The sequence below is a fragment of the Gavialis gangeticus genome, unplaced genomic scaffold (genome assembly GCF_001723915.1).
Source record: "Gavialis gangeticus isolate Ggan-Ray unplaced genomic scaffold, GavGan_comp1, whole genome shotgun sequence".
Classification (NCBI taxonomy): Eukaryota; Metazoa; Chordata; order Crocodylia; family Gavialidae; genus Gavialis; species Gavialis gangeticus.
In genome coordinates this window covers 89,097,581-89,112,492 of record NW_017729022.1, presented here as the reverse complement: position 1 = coordinate 89,112,492, position 14,912 = coordinate 89,097,581, and positions in this window count along the sequence as shown.

Sequence of the window (14,912 nt, the reverse complement as noted above, 5' to 3'; positions counted from 1 at the left end):
ACAGAGAATGTCCCAAATAGCTTCTGATCTAGGAATTCATGTATGTTTTGCAGCAGCCAGATCCTCTAATCACTCATCACTTTTGTTGTTCCCTGAATTCCCTCCAGTTTATCTTTATCTTTAACACCTTATTCTGCATTACTTGCCTTTAGGGGGTGAGGGAAAGGTGGGCATTGAAGATGCTGGTAGACTTTGGGGTATGCAAAAATTACAGGATCCTAATTTATTTCTATTGAGTATGTTTGCATATTGGATAGGGAGCCCCTCTAGAACAGAAAAGAAACTAATGATAGCGTGACTACTTGAAAGCTGGGTGGGAGGAAAGAGATTTTTATTCACTTCAGAGGTATGAACAGGGGAAGAGTTGTCTTTCCTTGGTCATGTGTGGGAAGGGCAACAACAGAGCAAATACATGGTGGGTGGGAAAGGGGGTTTTGTCAGTCTGGCAGTGCTGACAAAAATAAACTGCTTCCAGGAGGACGGTAGGGTAAGAACTTGCACATTAAGAGCCGATGCAGAATTAAAATGGGCCATTATGGCATTTCTTGGGGATTGTTTTTTAAAGGGCCTAAGGCCTCTAACACTTCATCATGTACATGCCAAGTATTAGACAAAAGTGAGCAAGTTATATTCATACCAAGAGGAAAAAAATATTTGATGCCACTATTGTAAGTATGGGTGAGTGGAGGGCATTCAGTACAAGCCCTGTGTTGAAAAGCCACCAACTGGGTAAATCCCCTCAGTCCATAGTCATGAAAGATTTTCCTTCAGTGACACTAAGAAAAATCCCTTATGTCAACTGTGGCATGGTGACACTTTCTTCCAAAAAGTACTCAAGTAGCTTTCATGCCAAGGTCACCAGCATTTTTTACCAGGCTCTTGTTCTGTATTTGGAATGCATTTGGGCATTTGTGGTGAAAAATAGCCTGTAGTTGTCACAAGCCCACAATATTTTAGGGGCTCATGAAATATCATGCATAAACAGTTTCATGAATCAGGTCAGCTCATATGAGGCTAGTCTGTCTATAGCTAACGATAAATTATGTCTGGATTTGCTATATGGTATCTAGTTTCTACAGGTAGCTAAGGATAAGGTGTATCTGTTCGTATGTTTCTGTGATTTAGTATGTTTGATATGAATGCATGTTTATGTTTATAGTATTATTCGAAAAGGGTAATCACTACGGATTTGCATCCCAGATGGCTATGCTTAACAATTGGCCAGACTGTTGTCCAGGGCACATGAATGAGGCCTTTCCAGAAAATGGTGAATTTATATTTCAAAAGGGAAACATAGAAAAGCTGACACCTGGAAACGAGCTATTTAGAAATTCTCCCAGCTGGAGTAAAGAAGTGAGAGACCATAACTATCGCTCTGACAGAACTAGTAATAATTACATCTGAAAGGATGTCCGCCAGAGGCAGGACGTTATATGCATAATATATGAATCATGAGAATTCAACAGATGACCAGGTAAGAAACTATATTTGGTATCGGCCTGAAGAGGTAGATGGTATCTAATATTACCCCATAATTAGGAGCTTTTGTCCAGCTAAACCACTAGGGGACATTGCAAGCTGACAGGGTAGCAGAGACTTTGGCTTGGTCAGAAATGGAAGCTGCATGCATTGTTAGGGTTAAAGTATAGGTGTTTTTATTTATCTTATATCCCCTTCTGTATGCCAGATATACTTACTGATTCTTATCTGTGCTCTTGTTTTTATAAGGGCATGTACGTGGCTGAAGAAAATCATTACAAATTTCAAGTATTTTTGGAAAATGTTTAGAAAAAATCTGTAATATTATGGGTTGTAGTTTCCTAGCATGCCAGCTGAAGCACAAAGTGGCCAGTGAGTGCCAAGTTTTCCAAGCATGGCTAGTACAGCCCCTAACTCCCCACATTGCTCTACTAACTGTCCTGAAAGAACAAGCTACTTATTCATGAGGACAAGAGACAGGGTCTGTCTCAATGATTCATATGATTATACATTTACACTGGAGGATGGGGTCTGAAGACTGACAGATTATTATTGCATTATCTCTTTGAAGAGATTAGTGGACATTATATGCACTATTATGTGTTATATGGAATATGGAGATGGTTCTGTTTCTTTTGCATTTTGTTTAAAACAACAATTCAACAATGAATAGGCATGAATAAATGCTTGACAGTTAGATATTACTTGCCACTAGCAGTATTCAATTGCTATATCTAACTAGGAACATTGTTTTTATTTATATTTTCATCCATGTCATGGGGAAAGTGAGGTCCTTGAAATACCACTTGACTGACACAGAGACTTCCTTGGAACCTGGAGTCCAGTGGCTCATCCTTGCAGGTGGCAAAAGCAGTTGAGGGGGAGTAGACAATGGAGACATACATTTGCAATTTTTGCAGCCCATAATGTTTCCATGAATTTTACTGACAAACTTTGCCATAGATGCCAAGGACTAATCTGGGGTCAATAGATAGGTAAGTGTACCAAGGCTAGGAAATTCATTACACCAGCTCCGCTCAGTATTGCTTCTAACAGCAAATTGTGTTTTTATGCAGTGAAAATACAACTGGAAAAATGCATGCATACTTACAGCAAGACAGCCTAGAGATTTTTCGGATAATACATGATTGGTGATGTCATCTAAAATTGACAGCTTCTCAGACAAAAGGAAGGAATTTGACTTAATGAGTTCTATGGGTGGGTGTATAAGCAAAGACTTTTCTGTGAATTATCATTATCTAGGAAAGGCAATTTTGAGTTAAATTGACACTTCAGTAATTAGGGGCCAAGTGTGAGAATCTTGGTCATTATAACTATTTAAATTTCCAAATTGCTTATTTTAGAATTACTTATGGTTGAACTGCTACTGACAGTCCCATCACTTTTCATTCGTAGAAGACTTGATGGGCAAATGGGTGAGGCCTGTACTGAACATTCCTAGTTCCATATTGGTACCAAAATCACCACCCAGAATAGAACAGAAGGTGCCTACCCTTGTCAGATGTAAAGTTGATACATTGTGACTTATTCTACTATTTCCTGAAAAGTTAACCATGTATGTTAAATATATTAATTTACTAAAATATTAATGAGAAGTATTGGTAAATAAACACAACAGATCCTGTTCTACCTATTGGGTATCTGACTGCCATCTTATTCCACCCTGTTCAAATCTCTGAAAAAAACATTATATAACAAGCCACCACCTTCGTCTTGAAATTATGTCTCATAAAGCACCAAGGAAGTGAAGCACTTGCACACCTTCACATGAAATATTGTTTTGAGGTCTCAAACAGGGTTGGATGGGATCACAGGAGAGCCCTGAACTCAGCCAGACACCAGCAGGCTCACAGCTGAGAGCCTCCAAATGGGTACTGCCTATGGGAGCTTGGGGAAAAAAATTTTTTTTTTTAAAGACACTGCTGGCAAGGTATGGGGGCACAGGTGACCCAGACAGAGGTCATTTTAATTCTCTTGTCCCTTAAAATGTGAGAGGGAAGCCTTATTTTTATTTTAACAATTAAGTTGACTTCACATTATTTTGCAAACTTTTAGCTTTTGTGCGTTGGCCTCTTTTTTCCCCTCTTATAAAAATGTATAAACTTGTCACATACTTTGGTTCTACCAACTGAGAGAGAGAATTTTTTTATAGTCCCTTTTCTTCTATACTGTCACTTTTGATTCACAGTTGCTAGGCGTCACAGGAGCTCACCAGAGGGACACTCTCATAGTGTGATTTGCAAACTTTGAAATAACACCCACCAGCAGAAGCACCATATGCTACAAAGTTGAGCAGTAAACTGACAGCAATGTTTCATTTATCATTTGAAATTCAAAAAATGTCAGCATTTTCATATCAACAAATGCCTCTCAGTTAGCAGTGTGTGACACTTCCCCCTAAGTGGACATTAAATAATGTTGAATTCTATTGTACTGCATATAGACTTTTTTATAATGATAGCCACATTAAAATCAAATCATTTCATTGTGGTATGTCAGAGCAATACCATCACTTCGATTTGTGAAGTTTCCAAATGTGTATCTAGGTCATTGAGTTTATATATATAACATAGACTAAACCCCTAATCTATACATATATGTGTGTTTTATGACACGTGGTCTCTTTTCTCTCTATAACATTGATTATTCAGTGTACCCTTTTTGATACTAAAATATAGTACCAAGGAAATATTTTTAATCAATCAAAGGCAAACTTCACATAAAACACAAGCTGTTCCCTTTGTGGTTAATTTTCATCCAGCTGCACTTAACTACAACAGAGCCAGCAGAGAAAACTACTTGGCAACACTTCCTAATTAAGGGACGTTAATTACTGCTAAATACTATACTATTTCTATGTTATAAGAGTTCATCTAAATCAATGTTATTACAGTACTAAAGGAATTAATAATGATTTCATACTTAGAAGCTGTTGCCAAACTACCCATTAGTTCAGAGTTTAAAATGACTTTACAATGGAATCTCTAAATCTGCATTACATAAAGCACTGGAACATTCACAGCCAATCATCTCTGCACTTTTATTATGTATTAATAACTCTGCCTGATGGCATCCCTTTCTTATGACAGAATGTTGATGGGGTGAGCAACAGCGATAAAAGAAAAAAGGACCCAGGAGGCAAAAAATCATTTCCCTCCAAACTGAGACAGTGGTGACACTCTAATACCAAAACCGATATTGGACCTGGTTTGCCTCCAGTGAGAGTTTTGCCTTTGCCTTGAAGGGGAGCAGGATCAGGCCCACTGACTAGAATGCAGCTACATCTCCATTTGCACATCACTCTGTTTGTTAACACTCCAGAAAACCAAAACAGGATTCTACAGAGATCACAGCCCCGTCCCACTGAAACTCGTGAGTCCTGGCACTTCAAATTATTCTGAACACTTAGGATAAAGGTCTTGCAATGCAAGAGATGCCTTATAAAACTTAAGAGACTTCTCTTTGTGTTTTTTTTAAACATACCAACAAATCTTAAACTAAGGGTTTTGTTTGTGTGTGTTTGTGTATCAACATCTGATGCACATGTTGTATATCAACATTTGACCTCTGCAAACTTATTAAGCATTTATATAATGTCTTCCATGTACGTAAACATTGTCTTTAATGTAAAGGAAGACTGTTGTATTCCTGTTTCACAGATGGAGAAATTAAGTGTCCTTTGCAACAGAAGACTTGCATTATTTTTCCATTGGCAAGGAACCAATGAAAGATAAGAGCTGACATTTTCTGAGGTGGGCTTTGAGTCTAACACGGGGTGCATGAAATATAAAAAACATTGAGAACCAATGGGTTATTGTGGATGCGTCTACATGAGACACTAAATGCACAGTAAACTAATTATACTGCACATTAGCACATCATGGCAAAAGCCATGTTAATGCCCAGTAGAATGAGTCTACTGCACATTAGCGCCACTAAAAGACGATGCACTGGCACATGTAGATGTGCCCTGTATAAATAATTGGCTGAGTTTAAGTAGGGGCTATAAGAAACAAGAGCAAGAAATGAAAAAATGGCTAAAGAAAGGCCACCTGTTAAGGTGCACTGGAGGGTTATTAAAGGACAAGGCCTGAAGTGGTAGCTTTGAGAATTCTGAAATTGGCCAAGTTATAAATTACCAGCTTTTCTAGGTTAAGCCAAGGCTGGGATCCTGAGGAGGATCTCTGGGTATATAAAAAGTGACTGTCTCCATTCCCAGGATAGCCTAACTTGGCAATCTTGCTACCAGGCATAGTGCATATAAACAGGAGAAAGAATTTGATCCAACTGATCCTTACCCCTGGGGTTATGTTGACCTGCACTGCTGCTGTTTTACATGTTCTGTGAATGGATGGAAGACTTCAGTTTTCCAGTGCTTTCTAGTGTTTTGTCAAACTATTGATTTCACCATTAATTAATTAGTTCTTATTTTGTTGAAAAAGAAAAGAAACATTTATAATGAAGATGTCCTGTCACACTCTGGCGGGTGTGTGGATAGGGGTGGGGTGGAGGGTGGGGTGTGGAGCAGTTAACTAACTAGTATGATTTCTATTTTGGCAGAAATATTTCATGCTTAAAAATCATTCTGAAGTGTATTTTTAAAGGATTATTCCAAATACATGCTGCAAAATGTTTATATGTGCACTTAGGAACATGGCTATGTTACAGTTATAAAAAAACACAAGTTTCTTTGTGCATATTTAAAATGTCAGAACTGATTTGCCATTTTCTCACCATCAAACCGTGCAAAATAAACTTAGATTCATGAGTGCTCCTCAAGTGCACACATGAACAAATCAATTGGCACATTTTTGTTGTACTTGTCTGTTCACCTAATGTTGTCTTAGGGTGTCAGGAGAAACCCCAAGTAGAGTGAAACGGTTCTGTCATATTAAGGATGTGAAATGGGATGATTTTATCTCAATAAAAGCACTCTTAAATGCACCTCTAATCACAAATTATTTTAAAAATTGTCCTGGCTTTTTAATTTGCTTTCATTTGTAGGATTAATAACACACCAACTTGCTAAAAATTTTTATTCAGTCCTCTTTGCATCATATTGTGAATTGTGGGCAAGATACTAGGGTTCTTGCATGCATTAATCTAAATCTATGCAGTCATCATTTGTGTTTTTAAAGAACTGATAATTATATGAATACCCCTTATACTGATTAAAGTTGCCACCAGTATGGACTGCTTAAGCTAAATTCTTCCACTCCTTCCCTGACTGGCATTCACCCTTCTTCCTTTTTAGCATTGCCGTCATTGAAACAAAAAGCTTCTTGTTTGAAAATTATTTATGGAGTGTTGCAGAGCTTTATAATATTTTTATACACTGCTCTGCAAGCTGGTCTCCATTTGGATTAGAGTGTACTCTCAGTTCACTGGATGAGAAATACTTGATTTCTTTTCATAGTTTTCAGTTCAAGAAACATGCATGAATATGTATCATGCCTTTTGACAAACTTCTTTTTTTTGTGGTAGCTTTTGGGGAAAGCTGTGTACAGTCACAGGAGTTAGTGATGGCAGAGACCTATTAGATCATTCATCTATCTTGCTCCCAATGCTGGATTGAACCTATTTGAAAATGTATCTTGTGTTTTATTCAGTCTAGTCCCAAATGAAGGAGCTTCTGCTGCTTTCTTTGGGAGACTGCTGAGCAGCCTAATATACCTTTCTTTCTGAAAATATATTAATATTCATTCTAAATTTTTCTCCTCCTTAGTTTCATTTAATACTCTGAGTTTAGCCTCCATGTTTAAATAGTACCTTTCCAGCCCTGTATTTTATACACTTCAGCGATGTATGGGATTTCAGCATCTTACTTTTTGTAATCCACCCATAGACCAGACTTGCTAAACTAGGTGCAGTACATATACAGAACCAGAGACTGGTAAAGAATGATGGAGACCTTTGCACGAGAGTACCTTCAGTGCTTTTGGAAGCAAATGTCATTGTGCCACACTTGACATCAGGGATTTTTCTTGTTATTGAGTGAGAATCTTTCAGGACTATGGACTGAAGGGATTTGCCTGATTTGGTGGCTTTTCATACCATAGTCAATAAAATGCTGCTGATTCACCTATAGCATCTTTCACAATAGGTTGGTAAGGTGATTCTACTCATTTGTGTCTAGTGAATGCCAAAGGGTCTTCATGAAGAAATTGCTTCTCTTTTGCCTCCCCCAGGGCTCTCATCTGTGGAGTCCACTCAAGACTTATTCCTGTCACATCACAGTAAGTAAAGTAAGGGAGATTATAACTAAAGAACATATGCTTGCTGCTTTTACCAGCTCTGCTTCCCTTCCAGTTCTATCACTATCACTGTTGCCTCCTAGCTAGTCTGCTCTCTGAAGGAAATTAGATCCTCTGTGAAAAGAAAATGGGCCAAGACAACCTAGGGGAAGATGGAGGCCCTTCAAAGGAAGTGGCAGAAAGTACGTGGCACTGTCTTTCAAGGGATTTGTACTCCAAGTATTCAGTGTCTGGGTCCTGCCAAATGCCTCAAGATGCCGCTGAATGTGTCTTGTTCAACATTTAGCTAAAGACACCTTGACATTTTTACTAGCAAGAGAAAACTCCCTTTCCTTTTAGGATGAAGTCCTGTATTTCTTGCCCCCATGATAGGCCTACTGCAGTAGGTCTGTACTGAATAGGAAAACAATATAAAACTATCCCTGTTCTATTGCCTTGGAGTCTTGGTCACCGAAGGGGATGGACCACAAATCCTACTCTAGTGTTGTGTGAAGCTCTGTCCAACTCCATCTGGTCAATTCCTACTTAATATGGAGGCTTAGAATAAGAATAACCTTAGTATGCATTGATGCATCATGTAAAATATCCACTGACCATTTGTGTTAAAAGGTTAGATGGCCTAAACCAGTGGTGCTCAACCTTTTGGCCCTGTGGGCCAGATGAATGGTACAGGGGCAGTCTGCAAGCTGGACTGGACTCTGTGTGGTAGGATTGGGCCCCACATGGCTTTGGCTGGCCCCCTGTGTGCTGGGATTGGGACCTGGGGGTCCCATGGCAGCTCCATCCAGCCTCTCATGCCAGGATCAGGTTCCCATGCTGCCTCTGTCTGGCCCTGGGATTGGGTCCCATGCTGCCTTGTGCACCTGATCTAGCATACAGAGCCATGGCCTGCAGGTCTCTCCACAGACCTGCGGGGAGCCCTGTGGGCCAGATGACACGAAGCTAGGGGCCAGATCTGGCCTGTGGGCCAGGGGTCGAGCACCTCTGGCCTAAACTGCTGTAGGACTCCTGAAGAAAAACTGAAAGGGGGTTGGAGAAAAACACCTTGAAAGCAGCAGCATAGAGCTGAAAGTTGTAGATGCACAACCTAAAACACCTTAGATTTGTCAATCAAAGCTTTTATGTAGTAGAGGCTGCATTTTAATGGATAGAGTATCTCACAGATACTTCCCCTCCCTTTAAGAAATGCCTCATTTTTTTCCCAGAAAGCTAATGTTGGAAAATGCTGTATTGTTTTGTTTTCTTTTAGTGAAATTAAGCAGCTGAAACAAAGAGGTATAATGATGCTTTAGTTGTCTCATCTAAGCAGCTCAGTTTGCAAAGACAGTAAGAATGTCACCCTTTCTCTTACACCAACAATATGTCATTTGCTTTCAGTATTAGGAAATCCAGAGTGTATGTGCTCCCATGTACGATTTCCTTTCTGCTCTGTAATAAGGACACTCTTCTTCACTAACCACAGCACAGAACAGAACAAATGCATTAAATGTGAAATAGAGCCAGGTCTACTTTCATGATTTGCCAGCTGTTCTTATACCCATATAATGAAACATGTTTGGGGTTCCAAGTGGGTTCAGGGAGGATGCAGCTAGATCATGTGGAAGGAATGGTCATGAAAGTAATTATTTTCCACTAGATAGTCTAAAAGGCAGAATTTTTTCCATCAAAAGTTAATATTAAGTCTGGTGGAACCAACATCTGACCCGCACCTTTTTTCCCCCTCTGACACAGTAGAAAACCACATGGTCAGATGCAGGATGGTCATAAAGTTGGTTGCTTCTACAAGGAAGCAGCAGATCCGTGGCTGTGCAGTGATGGACACGTCATACGGACATATGTGGGATCCATGGTGTTTTGACCCATGTTCCTTCCACACTCTGAAGAGCAGTATATTCTTTGATGCTTCATTGTGGGACTTCTTGTATATGGACAGTAAAAATACAGCTGGCCTGACCACATGTAGGACTCACCCAGCTGGATCAGATCAGTGGCACAGCTACCTTAGTAACTTGCCTTTGCCAGCACTAGATACTTTCATGGAGGTGCTAGAATCTACTTGTCCATAAAGGAAATTTTTAACACTCCATCAGTTATGATGGGAAGCAGAAGACTATTTTTTTTTGTAATTTTATAAAAATCTCATGTAACAATTGAATATATTCTACCCAGCACCAAAGGAGGACTTTATCAAGCTAGTACCATAGCAGTACATTGTCTGAATGCTAAGGCTATGTCTACCTGGTGAATTTGCCATGTGCCAGAAAGGCACTCTCAAACTTACCACGATGATCTGGTGACTACTTCCTAAACTGGAAGCCATATAGCCACATCTGTGTGACACTTCAGGCAGGGTAATAGCACTGCTGAGTGTTAGTGCCAATTACCCCACTGCAGACTAATTTAGCCCACCCACAGGATTCCTCTGGCACCTACTCTGCTTCTGATTTAGGATATGGTCCATCTGGGACAGTGCAGCATGCTGAAGGATACTGTTCTGGAGTCCACTTAATTTATTGTGTGCATATAGCCTGGCATCACCACCACTTCTTACAAACATTTGGTTGCATCTTGCTGTCCCTTCACTGAAGTGCAGGTCCTCTCTGACACAAAGCACTCTTTTTTTTCCTCCAGTTTATTTAAACAGCTTGTAAGGACTTGAACATGGGACATGATATTTGAAAGTGAGACATGGGAATCCTGCCTTTCTAGAACTACTTTGTATTCCAGTTGACACAAATCTGCTCCATACTAAACACGTAAATGAAACCACCTCATCTGATCAAGTTTCTAGGGAAGTTGGTGACATGAAGTAAAGCATGAGAGAGAGCAAGGAGGAAGGTAAGAAAAATCACCACTGCCACTGTTGCTGCTTCACAGAAATGTAATCTTTTGTGATCTTTGGAACAGGAGGTAAATAATAAAACACAAGGGATGGAAAGAATTAAAATAAATGTAGCGTGTGAGTGCATGCTAAAATAGATGCCAAATTAAAAATGACTGAAAAAGAAATTCTACTGTAGGAAGGGAAAACTGCTCTTCCTTCAGCTTTTTAAATTCCACCTTCATTAGGTAGCAAGTAAAAGAGCTGTGTAGGAAAAAGAGGACTTTTGTTGTTTCCTTCTGAACTTTGACAGAAGCATAATGCAAGCACAAGGGGATGGTTTTGTGGAGCGTAGCCCAGGAACAATTCTCAAAGTGAACTCCAGGAACCACAAGAATGTATTTGTGTGAGACAAGCTTTGGGAGTTGGGACTTTAAGTTTGCAGTACAGTACATCCAGGAAATTGAATCCTGAACTTCAGCTTTTGATCAGTTCTCCAATGCTAAGGAAAAAAAAATATGCAAAGTGGTAGGCTCACACTAACACCTACTTGCAATGGACCTGCAGGCCAATCTAGACACCAAAGATCCTACTCTATTCCCTTCAGTCTTTTTGACGCTGACTTTGTCAATGGAGTTATCCTCGTGTTCAGTGTAAGCAGAAGTATTGCCAGGCCTTCTTAGTGTCATGGGAAGGCTATTGTTGTATGAGCTTAACATTTTGTGGTAGGAGCTTAACATTTTTTTTCCCTTCATGGTGGCCACAGCATACTGACCTTCACAGATGGGAGGCTCCGCAATGAAGGCCTCTAAGAACACATTTCCTATTCTGTAGGAGTTGTGCCATGAGTCCTGTAAAGCTACCTCTCATTCTCACTGACAACAGCTGACTGAAACTTGGGACCTGTGGGTTGATGGTAAATGGTAGAAATGACAGAAGCCTAGCCTGTTTAAAAACTAAGTACTAAAACATTGAACCTTCACCTGTTTCCTGCTCTGTATTTGCACTCTCCAAGCTCCCTTTTTCTTTAGAAGTCCTACAGCAGTTTAGACTATCTAAGCTTTTACTGCCAATGGTCAGTGGGTATTTTACATACTATATCTTTGTAGTGTAAGAATATTCTCATTCTGAGCCGCCCTATTAAATAGAAATTGACCAGATGGACATTCTTCTGTCTCTTCCTCCTGGGCAGGTTGAATCTAATTAAAAATCATTCCCTCTGCCCCACCCCCAATGCATATTTTCAATGTCATCCAGATGTTATCCCTGGTTATTTCAATAAAGCACCATCACATTTGGATAAAACATGATTTTTATCCTGGGAGGCAAAAAGCCAAAGTTCCCACAGAATAAAGAAAATTAAAAGTAGATCATGTTGTCCTTCTCAGTGCTTTGTTTTACAATATAAAGTTCTTGCATCTCCTTCAGAAAGTGATTTCTTTTGCTATAGATGCACTGTAGCTATCAAAGTGCAATTTACACTATTTGCAAAAATCTAGAACTCTTGGTTCAGAGATGATACCTTTTATTAGACCAACTAGGAAATTACAAAAAAATTATCTTTTTCTGCAAGCTTTTGGGCTTAAATGCCCTTCATCAGGCTCAGGGAAATTTAATGATGAAGGGTGTTTGAGCCCAAAAGCTTGCAGAAAAAGATAATTTTTTTGCGATTTCCTAGTTGGTCTATGTGGCAGGGCACTGTTGGTGCCTGCCACTTTAAGACCTGAGCCAAGCAGCCAGCAGGCGCTTGATTGCGGTGGCCATTTTAGACCTTTGGCAGCCTATATAAACAGAGCATTTTGCTGCTGGCAGAAGAGGCAGCAACATTGCCTGGCTACAAGACTTCATGTATCATCCTGGAGGTAAGGGCAGGAGCTGTAGGGGATGGCTTGGAGGCTCCTGGTCTAGGACATGACCTAAAACTGCACCCTGCCAGGAGTGGGTGGTCTGGTGGGGCTCTCAGTGATGCAGAAGCCCCCAGAAAATGCCAGGCCAGTTACCACCCCAGTGAAAAGCAGGCCTTAATAACCCCAGCTTCCACAACCAGGTGGGTTACCCACTAGTAGGGTTCAGAAGGCGGACCCAGGAGTGAGAGTGGGGCTACAGACTCAGAAACCTGTCTTGAAATCCTTTGACTGGTCAATGCTGGGGCCAGGACTGGAAAGGTCAAAGGACCTCGGGCCCACCACGAGGGACGCCCAAAGCCAGGGGCCTGGGGTTCCAACTGGCCTGGAGGTGAGGCCAGGGCCTAGGTAGCCAAAGGTCCTGGGGGGACCACACCCATAAGGGGGAACAGCTCAGGGAGCTAGACAGCCTAGAATGAAGGTGGAGTAGGCCACCTGAGTGGAGGGATCCAGGCGGGGTCTGGACTGGAGGATTCTGGGGTCCAGAGTGGGGCCAGTGATGTTAACAACTGTGGATGCCATCTGCAAGGCTTAGGTTGCAGTGTAGGGGAGGAATGGAGCCACAGATAGCACCCCCTGTCATCGGGACAAGAAATGGGCAGCCTCCCGCCTAGGTAAGGACTTAATTAGATAACAACAAGGCATGGTAGGTGAGAAGGTGGGCGGTTGGCCCAGAATAGGTGGGTGCGGCCGTCAGTAGATGGGCCCCGAGAAGGCCCCCTATTACAGTCTAATAAAAGGTATCATCTCTGACCCAAGAGTTCTAGACTTTCACATTTTGTCTCAGACCAACATGGCTACCAATACATCCCATATACATGATTTGAAATGTATGTTCTGGATGTAAGCCTTATTAAAGCTCCTCCTCTCTCCCACAGTAAATATGTGAAAAAAAAAAAAAACCTAAAAAAAATACTCGGATACCGTTTTTGTTTTGTTTCCTCCATATAGGCATACAACAAATTTTCTGAGTTTGGTCTACAGTCTTCCACTTGAGAGCTGAAAGACTTTGTTTCTTAAAAAAAGAAAAGAAAAAAAAAAGAAATACCTTAAAATAAACTTATATCTTCAGTCAATAACTTAAAAATAATAGTGGATATATTTGAACCTTGTATCACATAAGGTTCATTCTGATATGAATTGGACAAGCACCTGCCTCCATTCTAATGGGCTGAACCATAACCTTGAATGCTTAGTATATAGAGTCATGTTAGCCCAGCATGTGGCAGCTCAGGCCTGTCTCCATTTACTCTACCTGTTCTGAGGGTTTCTCCTGCAACAGTTGATATCATCACAAGAACCCAGACTTGGGCTCCTCCTCTGGGCCTTATGTGACAAAGTAAATTAAAGTCCTTCAAGCAGCTGTTGGAAAATGGAGAAGGTGAGAAGTCAGGAGATGGTGGACTGGTTGGAGGACGACAGTGCATATTTAGGCCCCATAGCGTAACACTGAAATTACTTCCAGTCCTGTGTAATGCTGAGCAGAATATTTATTATTAAAAACAAAGCACTAGGGTTTTTTATTTTAAACATTTTTAGTTTAATTCACTTTTTTCAGCATATCACAAATTTCAAAACAGAACCATTTAAAATGTGGTGAGATAATTTTAATCATTGGGTGTCCAGCAATTTCACAGTGTTTTACTAGGTCATTTGGCAGTAACTTGTAAGAGGAGCAATGGGTTGGTCAGAAGACTTGAAATGGATTCAAATCGAGTTGTGTCTAATAAAATGGGGGGCAACAATTTTGGCAGGCATGCAACAAAGTAAGCTCCATACCCTTCTTGAGTGCCACTCCAATCCCCTTCCCCAGCTCAAATCTGCTGCTCTGCTTTCTGCCCTGTACTGTATGTTTCTGGTCCCATTTGTTGCTTTGCTTGCTTCTCCCAGCCCTATGCTCCCTGTGTAATCTGTTGCTCTACTTTATGTTCTCTGGTCCTTCCCTGATCTGTCATGTGCCACACACAGAGACTGGCCATGTCACTTGTGGCATACATGCCACAGGTTGGCCACACCTGGCTCTAACAGATGAACAGGCTCCCATTATATAACTAAAATAAAAGTCCTGGAACGTACAGGTTTATAGGTTCATAGGAGTCTACCGGCAGATGTGTAAACAGCTGTGTTTGGTACCTACCTATGCAAAGCATGATTCTATGAATAGTTTCTCTGAAATCTATTTGATCTTTCACATGTTGAGTAGTTAGGGTGACAGACTATGGTTCTTTAATAACCACACCCTTCAACTGTGAAAGCTAGAGTGCTGTAAGTCCAGGTGCTGTACATGTTCTGAAAGACAACCAAAAAAATTGGGGGCCAGAAAACTGGGAATGTAGCTAATTTTTTCTACCTTAATTGGGAATGTAGCTAACTTTTTTCTACTCAATATGTATCCATTTGGATTGGTACAGATATGCAAACGTATGCCATAAA